Source organism: Aquarana catesbeiana, linkage group LG07 (genome assembly GCF_042186555.1).
Source record: "Aquarana catesbeiana isolate 2022-GZ linkage group LG07, ASM4218655v1, whole genome shotgun sequence".
Lineage (NCBI taxonomy): Eukaryota > Metazoa > Chordata > Amphibia > Anura > Ranidae > Aquarana > Aquarana catesbeiana.
This window is the reverse complement of record NC_133330.1, coordinates 7,111,620-7,129,057: the sequence shown is the minus strand read 5'-3', so window position 1 is coordinate 7,129,057 and position 17,438 is coordinate 7,111,620. Positions and strand designations below refer to the sequence as shown.

Sequence of the window (17,438 nt, the reverse complement as noted above, 5' to 3'; positions counted from 1 at the left end):
CGTGCGGCCGCGATGGTCGCCGTGACCCACCGATCGTTCGGAGGAGAGCCGGAGCAGCGGTGTGCTTATTTAAACAAGGCAAACCCGCTGCTCTGTCAGGGAGCAAAAGAGAGATCTTGTGTTTCAGCTAAGCTGAATCACGATCTCTTCCCCTCCAGTGTATCCATCCCCCCCCCACACACACACAGTTAGGCTCCATTCACATCTATGCATGTTGTTTTTGAGTGTTTCTGCAGTGCTTTTTGCTTTTTTTTACAGTGTTTTTTTTAATACTGTATACAGTGTAAAAAAAAAAAAAAAAAGAAAGAAAAAAAAAACGCAAAACGCGGCAAAAACGCGGTACTGGCGTTTTGGATGCGGGTCTATTGAATTCCATTACATGCAAAACGCTGCATTTTGCATGAAAAAAAAGTCCCCGACCCTTTCCAAAAAACGCAAAGGCACAAAAATGCATTGATGTGAACATGTTCCATTAGAACCTATGTTAAAAAATTCCCGTGCATTTCTGCAAAATGCAAAAAGCATAAAAAAACGCATTAGTGTGAATAGAGCCTCAGGCGCGATTCACATCTATGCATGTTGCTTTGGAGCGTTTTTTGTGATGCTTGCCACGTTTTTGAGTAGCGTTTTTGCGGCGTTTTTGCAGCGTTTTGCGTTTTTTTTTTTTTACAGTTTTTTTAGACTGTATACAGTTAAAAAAAAAAAAAAAACGCCAAAAACGCAAAATGCATCAAAAACGCACTTGCGTTTTTGATGCTGATCCATTGAATTCTATTACATGCAAAACGCTGCATTTCGCATGAAAAAAGTCCCCGACCCTTTCCAAGAACGCAGAGGCACAAAAATGCATTGAAGTGAACATGTCCCATAGGAACCCATGTTAAAAAATTCCCATGCATTTCTGCAAAATGCAAAAAGCATCAAAAAACGCGTTAGTGTGAATAGAGCCTTAGAAAGCACCTCCCAGGCACAACCGTTTGATCGCCCCGTAGTGTTAACCCCTTCCCTGCCAGTGTCATTCATGCAGTAACCAGTGCATTTTTTTTTTTTTTAGCAATTAGCACTGATCACTGTATTGGTGTCACTGGTGCCCAAAAACTGTCACTTTGTGTCCAATTTATCCGCCGCAATGTCGCAGTCCCGCTAAATATCCCTGCTCACTACCATTACTAGTAAAAAACAATAAAATTAAAAAGTCCCTAAATCTATCCCCTATTTTGTAGACGCTATAACTTTTGCGCAAACCAATCAATATACGCTTATTGGGATTTTTATTACCAAAAATATGTAGCAGAATACATATCGGCCTAAATTGATGAAGAAATTGTGATTTTTTTTTTACTGGGAATGTTTTATAGCAGAAAGTAAAAAAAAAACATTGTTTTTTTATTCAAAAATTATTTTTTTTTTGCTGATTGCGCAAAAAAAAAAAAAAAAAACCTTTTCGCAGAGGTGATCAAATACCACCAAAAGAAAGCTCTATTTGTGGGGAAAATAAGGACGTCAATTTTATTTGGCTACAGCGTCGCACGACCGCGCAATTGTCAGTTAAAAGAACAGCGCCGTATCGCAAAAAAATGGCCTGGTCAAGACGTGGGTAAATCCTTCCGGGGCTGAAGTGGTTAACAGCACGCAAATACGTGGCCCGTTGTCGGGTGGGCCTTGGCGCAGAGCGGCAGCATATTTGCTTGCAATATTGTAAAAACAGCTGTGCCAAGAGAGAGAGGGCGCACGCCCTACGCACTACCGGCACACTTGCTAATGGAATCGCCGCTTGCGATCGGGAACTTTCCAATCATGTGACCGCCATGACAACCACTCACAGTGGTCACATGATCGTAAACCCCACCTGCCAGCATCTTAAACTCCTTAAAACGCCAGGGGGTTAAGTGCCGGTTCACAAAGGGGCGGCTTCAAAGTCGTCCGACTCTGAATCCGCCGTGTACAGAGCGACTTCAACGCGGCTTGCAAAACGACTTCTGTATAGAGGTCAATGCAGGCCGCTCCGAAGTCGCCCCAAAGTAGTGCAGGTACCTTTTTTTTTTTAAGTCTGTGCGACTTGAGTCGCTCCTATTAGAGCGGTTCCATTGTAATGCGTGGAGCGCGACTTGTCAGGCGGGTAAATCGCCTGACAGGTCGCCGCTGTGTGAACCGGCACTAGGAGGGTAAGCCCTCTGTGTACCCAATATGTGCACTTCAGCTGCCAAAATGTGTTTTTAAAAATGATAAAATATACCAGTCCAGAATAAAAACTTATACCGATGATAGCCAGCAAAATATTTACTTCCCAAGATACATTTAAAAAAAAGAAAGTCATTTTTAGTGTTATATATTTTGTATTATTTTATTATTTATTTTTTATTATTTTACGCAATTTTATATTGTTTTATATAGTGGGGGGAGGGGCTCTTCTGCCAGGGGGGGCCAGGGAAGTTGCCCCTTTTGCCCCCTTATAAAGCCGACACTGCCTCCAACTAGAGGAGGAAAAGAAAAAGCTGATGCTTGGAAAAGACTGCCAGCTACCTCTAGTGAGAATATAAAACAGAGATGTATAAAAGTAAAAAAACCCAAAAAAAACGGATGAACAAAAAAAAAAAAAAAAAATGAGGTCAGACTGGATGGAACACTTCATCCTCCTCTATGTAATGTGTACAACTTCACCATTGCCAGACTGACACTGAGATAGCAAAAACACCTTAAAAGGAAATACGGGGACCACGGATCAGACCGACACGTGAAAGTCATACGAAGTCAGCTCTGCGCCTTCCTGTCACTCCTCCGCAGACGAGGTGGAAGATTTCACATGTGTGACGTCATACTGCAACTAGAATATCCTTGCACTGAGAACTATACAATGTACATCTGCTAATAACAAGCAACATTGATCAGACAGGAGCTGGAGAGATACAAAGCAACGTTTATAAACATCGATCAGACAGGAGATAACCACTTGACCTCCAGAAGATTTACTCCCCTTCCTGACCAGGCCATCTTTTTGCGTTACTTTAATTGACGGTCATGCAGCACTGTAATCGTATAAAACTGATGTCCTTTTTTTACCACAAATAGAGCTTACTTTTGGTGGTATTTCATCACCTCTTTTTTTTTTTTTTTTTTTGCACTATAAAAAAAAAAAAAACAAAAAAAACAAAAAAAGCAAAGATTTTGAAAAAAAAAAACATTATATATGTGTGTATATTAATGTGTGTAATATATGTGTAAAAATTATATATGTGTGTATATTAATGTGTGTAATATATGTGTAAAAATTATATATGTGTGTGTGTGTGTAAAATATATTAATAAATAAAAAATAAATTATATATGTGTGTGTGTGTAAAATATATTAATAAATAAAAAATAAATTATATATGTGTGTAAAATATATTAAAAAATAAAAAAAAATTATATATATGTGTGTGTGTAAAATATATTAATAAATAAAAAATAAATTATATATGTGTGTGTGTGTAAAATATATTAATAAATAAAAAATAAATTATATATGTGTGTGTGTGTGTAAAATATATTAATAAATTAAAAAAAATTATATATGTGTGTAAAATATATTAATAAATAAAAAATAAATTATATATGTGTGTGTGTGTGTAAAATATATTAATAAATAAAAAATAAATTATATGTGTGTGTGTGTGTGTGTGTAAAAAAAAAAAAAATAATAATATATATATATATATATATATATATATATATATAATATATATATATATATATATATATACACACACACACACACACACATACACATTTTACTTTGTGCTATAAAACATCCAATTAAAAAGAAAAAACTCAAATCTTCTTCATAAATTTAGGCCAATATGTATTCTTTTACATGTTTTTGGTAAAAAAAAAAAAAAAAAAAGATCCCAATAAGTGTATATTGATTGGTTTGTGTAAAAGTTAGAGTGTTTGCAGACTATGGGATATGTAATGGAATTTTTCATTTAGTTTTTATTTTATACTAGTAATGGCGGCGGTCAGCGACTTCTAGCGGGGCTGCGATATTGCGGCGGACAATCTGACACCAAGTGACACTTTGTGGAAACACTGACACCAATTGTGATCAGTGCTAAAAATATGCACTGTCACTGTACTAATGACACTGGCTGGGAGGGAGTTAAACATCTAGGATGATCAAAGGGTTTATGTGTACTGCTTTCACTTAGAACCCTTTCACACTGGAGATGTTTTTCAGAAGCTTTTGAGCTAAAAAAAAAAAAAATAGCACCTGTAAAAGCACTTGAAAATCGCCTCCTGTGCAGCTCCAGTGAGTGCTATCACAAGGGGGGGCGGTGCTGCTTGCAGGACGTTAGAAAAAGTCCTGCAAGCAGCATCTTTGGGGTGGTGCGGGAGCGGTGCATACACCCCTCCTCCACCACCCCTTGCCATTGAAATGAATGGGCAGTGCTGTCGAAGCGCCTGAAAAAGCACTTCAGCAGCGCTGCTTTTCGCGCGCATTTAAAACCTTCCTTTGGCGCTAGCGAGGTTTAAAAAGCCCCCCGCTAGCGGCCGAAAAAGCGCTGCTAAAACTAGCGACGTTTTACCGCTAACGCCCGGTGCGGGCTCAGTGTGAAAGGAGGCTCTAAGGAATGTGCTTTGCAGGGAAAACAAAATGCATCTCTTCCCCGCTGACAGGACAGAGGCTCTGCATTGTTTACATAGAGCTCAGTTTTGTGTCTCTCCTCGCCAAACAGCGAGTGCTTAAGGGACATCCATTGGCTGGCACCCGCTGATCGGCTTGTGCTGTGTCTGATCACGGCACAGCCACCGCGCTAGTGACACGTGTGCACCCCCCCAACCCAGGAGGGCCGAATAATGTGCCAAGTACAGGAGAGCCGCTCTGACACCATATAACTAAGTTATGCTGTCAGCAAGCAGATAGAGAGAGATGCATTGGGGGTTATTTAGGAAAGGTAAATCCACTTTGCACTGCAAGTGCACTTGGAAGTGCAGTCGCTGTAAATCTAAGGGGAAGATCTGAAATGAGGGGAAGCTCTGCTGATTTTATCATCCAATCATGTGCAAGCTAATATGCTGTTTTTTTATTTTCCTTGCATATCCATATCAGATCTACAGCAACTTTACTTCCAAGTGCACTTGCAGTGCAAAGTGGATTTGCCTTTAGTAAATAAACCCCAAAGTACAACATTTATAAACATTGACTAGATGGGAGAGAGAGAGAGAGATACAAAGTAACATTGTTCATAAATATTGTTCAGACAGGAGATACAAAGTAACATTGTTTATAAATATTGTTCAGACAGGAGATACAAAGTAACATTGTTTATAAATATTGTTCAGACAGGAGATACAAAGTAACATTGTTTATAAATATTGTTCAGACAGGAGATACAAAGTAACATTGTTTATAAATATTGTTCAGACAGGAGATACAAAAGGGGTTGATTTACTAAAGGGAAATCCACTCTGCACTTGTGAGTGCAGTCGCTGTAGATCTGAGGGGAAGCTCTGAAATTAGGAGAAGCTCTGCTGATTTTATTATCCAATCATGTGCAAGCAAAAATGCTTTTTATTTCCTTGCATGTCCCCCTCAGATCTACAGCAACTGCACTTCCACGTGCACTTGCAATGCAAAGTGTATTTGCCTTTGTAAATAACCCCCAAGTAACATTGGGGGTTATTTACGAAAGGCAAATACACTCTGCACTACAAGTACACTTGGAAGTGCAGTCGCTCTAAATCTAAGGGGTAGATCTGAAATGAGGGGAAGCTCTGCTGATTTTATCATTCAATCATGTGCAAGCTACAATGCTGTTTTTTATTCTCCTTGCATGTCCCCTTCAGATCTACAGCGACTTTACTTTTCAAGTGCACTTGCAGTGCAAAGTGGATTTTCCTTTAGTAAATAACCCCCATTGTTTATAAATATTGATCAGATGGGAGAGAGATGCAAAGGGGGTTATTTACGGAAGGCAAATCCACTTTGCACTGCAAGTGCACTTGAAAGTAAAGTCGCTGTAGATCTGAAGGGGACATGCAAGGAGAATAAAAAACAGCATTGTAGCTTGCACATGATTGGATGATAAAATCAGCAGAGCTTCCCCTCATCTCAGATCTACCCCTTAGATTTACAGTGACTTTACTTCTAAGTGCACTTGTAGTGCAGAGTGGATTTGCCTTTCGTAAATAACCCCCAAAGTAACATTGTCCATAAAGATTGTTCAGACAGGAGAGAGAGAGATACAAAGTAACATTGTTTATAAATATTGATCAGACAGGAGATAGAGAGATACAAAGTAACATTGTTTATAAACATTGATCAGACGGGAGATATGAGAGATACAAAGTAACATTGTTTATAAATATTGATCAGACAGGAGATGGAGAGATACAAAGTAACATTGTTTATAAATATTGATCAGACAGGAGATGGAGAGATACAAAGTAACATTGTTTATAAATATTGATCAGACAGGAGATGGAGAGATACAAAGTAAACATTGTCTATAAATTATTGATCAGATGGGATATAGAGAGATACAAAGTAACATTGTCTATAAATATTGATCAGATGGGATATAGAGAGATACAAAGTAACATTGTTTATAAATATTGATCAGATGGGAGATAGAGAGATACAAAGTAACATTGTTTATAAATATTGATCAGATGGGAGATAGAGAGATACAAAGTAACATTGTTTATAAATATTGATCAGATGGGATATAGAGAGATACAAAGTAACATTGATTAGATGGAGATGGAGATGGATACATTGTAACTCTTGTATCTACTCTGTTTCATTTATCTGCATATCAAAGGAATGAGCTCCCCTCTATATAAAGTGACCTGGCAAGAAAAAAAAAAGTGTTTATATTTAACTTCCTTTTAACTCTTGTTTTTACCCCGATAGTCCTAATTAATTGTAAGAATTTCTGTTGTCTATGGTGGGGGGGGGTGGGGGGGGTGTGTAGAGGGGAAGAGGCGAAGAGAACCTGTCCTGGTAAACATTCATAGACCGCCATTGTGGACGGTTCTGGAAACTCGAGTTGCCCGACTGTCATACTGACTGCTGTCAGTGACCCGGAGTCCGGGTGCAGATTGGGGAGTTCTGAGTGGTGACAGTTGGTAAATATGGCGGGCGATGGCGGTGGAGGGCGCACTGGCGCTGCCTCGTGAGCGGGGAATCTGCTGAGCTCTTTAATTAGCTCTTGGGCCGAGGCAGATCCTATTAGAGGATGATGATGATGAGGTGATTATAGGAGGGTCACCCAGCGTGGCCAGAACATCCTCCCTCTATTCTCACAACTGACGCCATCACAAGACGTTCCCGCTATCTGCATCATCAGATCTCCAATCAGATACCTCCAACCATCCGCCAAACCGAAACAAGGCACCCAATTCTGTCACCCAGCGTGAAAGAAATTCTCATCACAGCTTTACACCTCGGCAGGAACTGAAACCCAACATCTGACATCCTGCTTCTGTGAATTCTGGACCCCACCTAGCCATCGCACACAATGCATACCCCTCCAGCACTGGGCCCTCCCCCCAGCCATACAATAGAATCTTGCCCCTTTTTAGTGGCTCTGACCTTCAGTCCAGGTGATCCAGCTGCTGGAATCTAAGCAGCCATTGCACAACATGCAGTTCGATCCAACACTGAATCATCCCCAGTCACCTATTTGTCTTAATCCAATGAATAAAAGGGGCGGGGCCAGGGACAGTTAAGCCGGGGAGGAAAGGGCTAGATCACATGTCAAACATTTCACGTGGCCCTCGCACCTCTCCTGCAGCTGCAGGACCCCCCCCCCCAGCTTGTCTCAGCAGTTGCCAGAAGAGAGGAGGACAGAACTCCTCCTACAGATCCTGCCAGTGGTGGCCCATAATGAAGGGTGCAGAGGCGCCACCCTCCCTATCCATGGGTCCCCTAATCTAAATGCAGCTTGTGACTAGAGTCTGAGGCTCTAATAGGCTTAAAAAAAAAGGTGGCCTCGGGGCGCAGAGCACTGCGCCCCAAGCCCACCCACTTGTGTGACAATAGGGAATGAATATTTGCAATTGTCTTCCCGATTCTCCTCCCGGCCAATCAGGAAGCAGGTCCCGAGTCTTGTCACCCGATTGCCCAAAAGGAGAAGCAATCCTATTGGACTAGGAGGGAGGAGATGGCAGAAGCCGGCGTGATGCCAAGGGGGATACACTGGGGAAGCCTCCCGGAGGATGCGCTACCCGTGACCTAGATGGGGCAAGTGCATTGTTTGCCACCCCCCCTAAAAAATAAATAAACCAACCACCAGCCGCCACTGGATCCTGCACCTCTCTGTGCAGTCACACCTCCTCCTCGTCTTCGCCTCCCCTGGTCTCTGCATTCAGCAGACTCCAGCCCTCCTTTGGTCCTCCTCCAGACCCTGCACTTTCTGATTCCCAGCTCCGCCCCCAGCTTCTTCCCAGCAGCAGGACATGGTAAGGGGAGTGCACTGTAGTGTAAGGGAGGGTAGGGGACTCCTTGAAATTTGATGTAAGGGGGGGGTGCTCTGGATATTCAATCTTACAGATACAACTGGCCCTTTGATGAAATGGAGTTATATTGGGTTCTGGGTCTGATTTTGGATAAGGTCTCTGATCACATTTACTGAGCCGGTAGTTATATCTCTGTGTGGTGCTGAACAAATGTTCCCTGACACCTTCCTGAACTCTGTGTGCTGCCTGACCCATAGGAGACACCCAGCAGACCGGCTGAGAACAGCTCCCTCCAGCTCTCCACCTCCTCTCCCATTTTAACATTTTAGAGGGGCCAGCCGGGGCCGGGACACAAGAGCCCAGGGCGAATATGCCAAATTACCCCCCAACCCCAAGATGTATGAGCATTGCGAGTCAGCTGAAATACCCCACAAAACACTGAGCACTAATTCAGCAAGCTTCCCCCCTCCCCCTGCTGAAATCCCCCCATCCCAACACAAATCTTTGCCACTCCATCCCCCAAAAATCACTCCTCCTAGTACACATCCCCCCCCCCCCACTTCAAATCCCCCTTCCCAGCATAAAATTCCCACAAATCCCCTCTCATGGCACAAATTCTCCCCCTCCCAACACAAATCCCCCTAAATCACCACACTTAGCACCCCCCCAAATCTTCCCTTCTAGAATATTTACCCCCTGGCCCCCCCCTAAATTTTCCCTTCCAACACAACCCCCTCCCCCACCTCACATGATACCACAGTGCCCCTCCTGCCAATCCCTTGCCCTGGGACCAGCAATTAGAATTGGGGCGATATGCGCTGAGGCTTGAGGCAGGCCCCCCCCCCCATTTATTGCAGGAGGTGTACACTGCCCTTCCCCCCACATTCACCTACCGACACGGCAGGGCTTTAACTAAAAGGGGCCCCACAGCAGAACCATTACGGGCCCCAACTCTCTTCATTGCTTCTCTAAACTTCGTCTCAAAAGCATTTCCATCCCACGATGAATACGGATCACTCTCATGGCCACTGTGCAGAATCTTCCAAACTTTTCATACATTTATTGTACCCCCCCCCCCAACCAAAAAGTTATTGCCAACTACATAAATCAGTGTGTAACCGCCGGCAACTCGGGGCGCCATGGCAGGTGCATCATGGTCTGCTATGACTAGATTGACGCCCCTTACTACACAGTTCATTGTCCGTCTACACCCATCTACTGTCATAAAACAAAATATATATTTATAATTTTCAATAAAAAAAAAAATTATATATATAGATCTATCTATCTATCTATCTATCTATATTTATATATCTATCTATCTATCTATATCGATAGATAGATAGATAGATAGATAGATAGATAGATAGATAGATAGATAGATAGATAGATAGATAGATAGATAGATAGATAGATAGATAGATAGATAGATAGATAGATTATAAAATTTGTTGAAATATTCAATTTCAATTCATTTAAAACAAATGACCTTTTTATTTAAATGTAAAAAAAAGGTTTAATTCCTTTTCAATAAAATTAAATAGATTTCAATTTTAACAAATTAATTTATTTAAATAAATGTAAAAAATAAATCTGTTAATATAGATATATATTTCACTTTAATTTAAAATTTTATTTTTTTCCTACATTAATAAAAATTATTATTATTAATTAAAAAAATGGTATACTCACAAGAGAGGCACCTAGTGGCCTTATAGGCCAATGACCCTTTCCTTATATACAGTATATTGTTTGCTGCCCTTCATGACCTTGGTATTTGTATTTGTATGTACTCTCACTGCTTCCCTACACAGCCAAGGCCTTAGCTGGGCTCGATTGTTACTCGACCTGTGGAGCGCTTCCACGTCTTTCTGTGTTTTTTTCTATCTCAGTATTCACAATGTACTTTAATATAATACTAATTGTGTATATGTCTCAGTGCCCTATGCCGTTTATATATATTTTTTTAACTTTGTTATAAGCAAATCATCTATGAAACAAAAAAACAAAAAAAAAAAGATAAAATATATTTTATATATATATATATATATATATATATATATATATATATATATATATATATATATATATATATATATATATATTATATATATATATATATATATATATATATATATATATATATATATATATATATATATATATATATATATATATACATATATATATATATATATATATATATATATATATATATATATATATATATATATATATATATATATATATACACACACACACACACACATACATACATACACACACACTTCAATGTAAATATAAAAATAAGTGATAATAAAATACATCTAAATACATATAAAATTCTCACCTACAACATGAGAAGTTAAAGGTGACTACTGGGGTCTTTTTTTATTTTAATAATATGTTTAAAAGAATCATTTATTATATTATATTATATATATCATATTTTTAAAATATTTTTTTTTTTGGGGGGGTGAGATGTTTTATAGTTCTCAGTACTTCTGAAGCCTCCCAAAAAACCTGAGGCCCCTTTACCATGACTGCTGTGGATAGGTGGAGGCTGGAAGATCACTTCTAGAACCTCCGACACGTTAAAAAAAAAAAAACACAAAAAAAAAAAAAAGATGAAGAGGTCAGAAACTGGTTGTCTCTCCAAGGCCTGGTTCACACCCATGCAGATTGCAGTTTGCATATTCCAGGTGCATTTTGTGCTTTTCAATACCACGTTTTTTTGATCCATTGAAGTCTACGGAACCAAGAACCAGAAAAAGTCCCCGGCCCTTTCCATAAAATGCACAGATGTGAACTACATCCATAGGAATCCATGTCACATGGACTGTAGTGTGTCTCTGCAAAAGTGAAAATGCACTAAATAATGCACAGGTGTGAACCAGGCCTAAAAACAGTCTTGATTGGACTGACCCCTCTATACATCTTCTGGTCCAACCAAGCCAAAGACAAGTTCAAATGCTCAGACATGTAATAGTACATTGACTGCCTAAAAACCCTTAAACAAAACTAAATAAAAAAAAAAAAAAAAGAAGTTCCAATCTGAAATAATTTAAACAGTTTATGGAATGTTTAAATAAAAAGTATTTTCATAAAAGGCGCCCCACACACTGGCGGGTGTCTGTGTGATGGACGGAGAGACCTTTCTTTCTCACTTCTCCAACCCATTCCTAACCCCACAGAGGTCCTCCACAAGCTTTTTTCCAACATGGCGGAGTTCCATAAGCTGGGCACCCCCCCAAAAATCCGTCTCAATCTAAGGTGGAGGTGCTCTGGGTCTACAGAGCTGGTCAGGACTGGCAGGGCATGCTGGCTCTTGTAGTAGCTGCTAGGTGGCCATGGCATAAGCTGGAGCCAAGGTGCCCCTCTCCAATAAAAGGTACAATTTGTGAAGGTTCTTACCGTGTTGCTGTCGGTGTGTCTTTTGGAATAAAAAGTTCTTTAATCTGTTTGTTCTGACTGCCAGTTGAGAAAAGGGAAGGAAGTTGGTTAAGCAACCCCCCCCCACTTCTCATAAACCACATTGACAGGAAGTTTGCTGCTGCACTCCCCGCTTCACTAGTGCAGACTATTAATGAACGTCCTTCATAGGACTACATAAAGGAGATGGCTGGGGGGGGGGGGGGGGGGGGGTCAGAGGGACCGGCTAGGGATCTGACAAGTAAAGAATATAAGATAATAGTATAAGTAAATATATCATTCTATTAATGGAACCCACCCAAGCGCGTGCCCAACTGCGGCTCAGCATTAGATTGTAAGCTCTTGTGGAGCAGAGACTGCTGCAGACAATTTTAAAAGTGCATGCAACCCCAAGGCTCCATTCACACCAAGGCATTCCAGTAACGCGCTTTACCGCAATGCACGTGAAATGTGTTGCTGAGATGCAGTGCCAGTCATTTGATACGGAATATTTTCATTTATTTATTTATTTTTTGATTATTTTTTTTACTAGTAATAATGGCGATCAGCGACTTATAGCGGGACTGTGACATTGTGACACTCTTTACATTTTTTGGGGACCAGTGACCCGAATACAGTGATCAGAGCTTAAAAAAAAAATATGCACTGTCACTGTACTAATGACACTGGCTAGGAAGGGGTTAACATCAGGGGGCAATCAAAGGGTTAAGCATGTGCCGAGGGAGTGCTTGTGTACTGCGGGGGTAGTGCTTTTCCTAAAGGGAAGGCATTGATCCATGTCCCTGCTTTACGGAAAAGACACCGGATCCCTGCCTTCCCTACTGACAGGAACGGCAATCTGCCTTGTTTACATAGACTGCCGTTCTGCCTGGGTAAAACGAATGATCGCCAGGGGCCGGCGAGTCCATGGTACCCGGCAATCAGCTCCACTGTGTATAATCACAGCAATAGTGGGCCGCCGGCAGTGCGACTGCGCACCCCCGACCTGGAAGTGCTGGATCTCATACAAGGTATGCGATCCAGCGCAGTAGAGCCGCCCTGCCGCCGTATGTCTAAGTGAAATGATCGGCAGTCAATCTGAAAAGACTCCCGCTCTCCGTGCAGATCTCCAGCTCCTCCCACCCTCTGCTGATAGGAGGACATTGTTGGTGGGGCGGGAGTGCTGGGGGAGGACACACAGGCATGACCGCATAGCATGGAGGTGAGCGGGCGACCGCAGTCTGCGTTACCCCTGTCTGGGCCACTGCCGCTGCTTACCTCCCGCTGTTACCTGCCCGGTCATCAACGGGCCACTCTTGTTAGGACATGCGGTCCCGGCCCACCTGGCAAATGCCTGGTGTAAGAGAACTGCTCTGGCGCACACATGTGCGCACGCCCACGGGAAACAGCGGTGTAAGAGAACTTCTCTGGTGCACACACGTACGCACGCCCACGGGCAACAGTGGTCTTCCACGGAGCTGATGCGCACGCGTGTGCGCAACAGACCGTGTGCACGCACAGGAGCACGTTCCTAACGCCAATTGCCGCCTAGCGGCCTATTTAAAGGGTGCTCTGACTCACAAACAGCGCTGACTGGTCTTCAGCTGTGTCCTGATCTTCTGATTCCTGTTGTACTCTGCCTGATACCTGTTGCTGAACCCGGCTTACCCTAACTCTGCCTCTGGACTCTGATACATTCCTGATTACTGGTTCCTGATCTCGGCTTCCATTTTTGACCTTGCTTCTGCTCATGCCTTTGTACTTCGCTGCCCGCCTGTTACCGAACCCGGCTATCCTTGAGACCCTGCTCCTGCTCTTCGTCTGGCTCAAACACTGCCTGTTGTCCTGCCTGTGCCACCGAGCCTACAACTCCATCTGCAAGTTCTGTAACACTTACAGGCACTCGTGTTCCTCCTGGCCCTAGCCACCATCTGTTCCACCTTCAGTGGGGCTTGGGCTGGAGATACAAGGGAGGCCGGCCTCGTCATATCAGACTCCTACCAGGTACGTGACACCTGGTGTGCCCTATGGCCAGTCCGTTCCTTTTTGGGGCACAATTAAGAATAACTGGCATGGCATCTGACCAAGGCATTTAAAGTCCCATGCCACATGTTGCAGGTAGTGCGTGTAAAACAAAACTACTGCTCTTGGATGCCATGGCAGATGGTCATGTGACAATATATCACCACATGATCTGTGCAGAGAGAAGGCATTGGAGTTAGTCAGTCCAGGGAATATCCAATCACCTCCAGGGATTCAGGAAGGACACTGATGTAAACTGGAGAATGCTTCGTAGGTTTTTTTTCTGTTCCTCTGGATCAGCTGTGGGTATCGAGTTCTGTACAGTGCCTTGAAAAAGTATTCATACCCCTTGAAATTTTCCACATTTTCTCATGTTACAACCAAAAACATAAATGGAATTAATTGGATTTTATGTGATAGACCAATACAAACTGGCACATAATTGTGAAGTGGAAGAAAAATGATACATGCTTTTCAACATTTTTTTACAAATATGTGAAAAGTGTGTGTGTGTGTGTGGGGGGGGCATTTGTATTCAGCCCCCTTTACTCTGATGCCCCTAACTAGAATCTACTGGAACCCTTTCGCCTTCAGAAGTCACCTAATTAGCAAAGTCCACCTGTGTGTAAAGTTATCTCAGTATAAATACAGCTGTTCTGTGAAGCCCTCAGAGGTTTGTTAGAGAACCTTAGTGAACAAACAGCATCATGAAGGCCAAGGAACACACCAGACAGGTCAGGGATAAAGTTGTGGAGAAGTATAAAGCAGGGTTAGGTTATAAAATAATCTTCCAAGCTTTGAACATCTCATGGAGCTCTGTTCAATCCATCATCGGAAAATGGAAAGAGTATGGCACAACTGCAAACCTACCAAGACATGGCCGTCCACCTAAACTGACCGGCCGGGCAAGGAGAGCATTCATCAGAGAAGAGCCAAGAGGTCCATGGTAACTCTGGAGGAGCTGCAGAGATCCACAGCTCAGGTGGGAGAATCTGTCCACAGGACAACTATTAGTCGTGTTCTCCACAAATCTGCCCTTTATGGAAGAGTGACAAGAAGAAAGACATTGGTGAAAGAAAGTCATAAGAAGTCCTGTTTGTAGTTTGTGAGAAGCCATGTGGAGGACACAGCAAACATGTGGAAGAAGGTGATCTGGTCAGATGAGACCAAAATTCAACTTTTTGGCCTAAAAACAAAACGCTATGTGTGGGGAAAACTAACACTACACATCACTCTGAACACACCATCCCCACCGTGAAACATGGTGGTGGCAGCATCATGTGGTGGGAATACTTTTCTTCAGCAGGGAGAGGGAAGCTGGTCAGAGTTGATGGGAAGATGGATGGAGACAAATACAGGACAATCTTAGAAGAAAACCTGTTAGAGTCTACAAAAGACTTGAGACTGGGGCGGAGGTTCACCTTCCAGCAGGACAACGACCCGAAACATCCAGCCAGAGCTACAATGGAATGGTTTAGATCAAAGCATATTCATGTGTTAGAATGGCCCAGTCACAGTCCAGACCTAAATCCCATTGAGAATCTGTGGCAAGACTTGAAAATTGCTGTTCACAGACGCTCTCCATCCAATCTGACAGAGCTTGAGATATTTTACAAAGAAGAATGGGCAGAAATGTCCTCTCTAGATGTGCAAAGCTGGTAGAGACATCCCCAAAAAGACTTGCAGCTGTAATTGCAGAGAAAGGAGGTTCTACAAAGTATTGACTCGGGGGGGGGGGGCGCCATACAAATACCCCCCCCCACACACACTTTTCACATATTTATTTATATCATTTATCATTTTCTTTCCACTTCACAATTATGTGCCACTTTGTGTTGGTCTATCACATAAAATCCCAATAAAATAGTTGTAACATGACAAAATGTGGAAAATTAGGGGGTATGAATACTTTTTCAGTGCACTGTAAATGGAAGTATTCTATTTTTTTTTGGTTGTAGATGGTCTTTTTTTAACCTGACATACAATCTACGTAGCTATGCAACAAGAGTTCAGGTTGGCTTAACTATTACCAGAAACCATGGAACACACAATATGCCGCCATGGAATTCCAAAGAAGCAATGTCTACTGCATAGGAGGGGCTTTATCTGACAATTTGGTATAAAGGCGACTTGTAGAAAGTTTATTGTACACCACTATGCCCAGAGGGCTCACACCAATCTCACCATCTCTGCATGTTGCTGTTGTAACTCTCTGTGCCCCATGCAGGAAGCTTGTGGTGATGGAGAGATATTTGCTGTGTAGCAACCTATTGTGAGGAAGTTACTGAAATATACCAGAATGTGGAACAGCTGCAGTGCAGACCAATAACGCCACATCATAGGGCGTAGCTATGGGGGAAATCAGACTGTCTGAGGAGGTCTGAGGGTCCCAGGAGCTTTGCAGTGTGGCCCCAACAATGCTACATGATACCTATGGGGAATCAGACCTGTCTCTGAGGAGGGTCCCAGGAGCTTTGCATGTGGCCCCAACAATGCCACATCATAGCTATGGGGGATCAGACCTGTCTCTGAGGAGGGACCTAGGAGCTTTGCATGTGGCCCCAACAATGCCACATCATAGCTATGGGGGATCAGACCTGTCTCTGAGGAGGGTCCCAGGAGCTTTGCAGTGTAGCCCAACAACGCTACAACAAGGTGTAGTTTTAATGGTATGTGTGTGATGGAAAAATCTGGACAGCCGCACTCCGGATTGGAAAAGTGAAAAATAAAATCCTCTTTATTGAAAAAGTAATAACATGATTAAAATCCGTACATGGCTTTGTTGGGATAATGCAGCATAACCGCTAACGCGTTTCACGCTCCCATAGAGCGCTTACTCATAGCTGTGAGTAAGCGCTCTATGGGAGCGTGAAACGCGTTAGCGGTTATGCTGCATTATCCCAACAAAGCCATGTACGGATTTTAATCATGTTATTACTTTTTCAATAAAGAGGATTTTATTTTTCACTTTTCCAATCCGGAGTGCGGCTGTCCAGATTTTTCCATCACACACATACCATTGGAATAGCAATTGCCGGCACCTGGGGCTCTCACAATCATCCACACAGCGGAGAACAGGAAGCTTGAACCCGGTCACCTAGAGCGGTGGTAACTATCTTGTTCATCTCAAGGTGTAGTTTTAAGAGGGGGGAGGGAATTAGACTGTCCCTGGAGATCTGAGGGCCCCAGAAAAACTTCCCTCAACCACATATCATCTGACATTTCCTCCAATCCGCCTCAGTGCCAAATATTGATCTTTCATACTTTCAGATGCTGATCATTTGACTTCCATTAAAAGGAACAACTCCGGGCTCTGCAGACTTGGAAATGTTGTGTGCAAAACAATTTTTTTACTTCGAAGTGTGATTTTTCTTTGCCTTGTTTTAAAATCACACAGTCCGAGAGTGCATGAAAGTCTTGTATAAATAAGTATTATATTGCGACAGTGTGGGGCCCTGCCGCCATGTAAAAGTAGGTTCAACACGGGCTTCATATGAATGAAGAGTGTGGGGCTCTGACATATCAATTCTCAGTGTGGAGAAAAGAGGACCACCCAGCACCCC

General features: G+C 42.3%; 1 protein-coding gene across 1 annotated transcript in view; it reads right to left on the bottom strand.

Moving 5' to 3' along the window:
* ARHGDIB (Rho GDP dissociation inhibitor beta) overlaps positions 1-12,009 on the bottom strand; it is a 30,710-nt gene extending 18,701 nt beyond the window's left edge. Inside the window, exon 1 of the mRNA XM_073591550.1 lies at positions 11,857-12,009. The gene's annotated coding sequence lies outside the window, so the exon portion shown is untranslated. The remainder of the gene's footprint in view (positions 1-11,856) is intronic.
* Between the last annotated feature and the right edge of the window lie 5,429 nt (positions 12,010-17,438).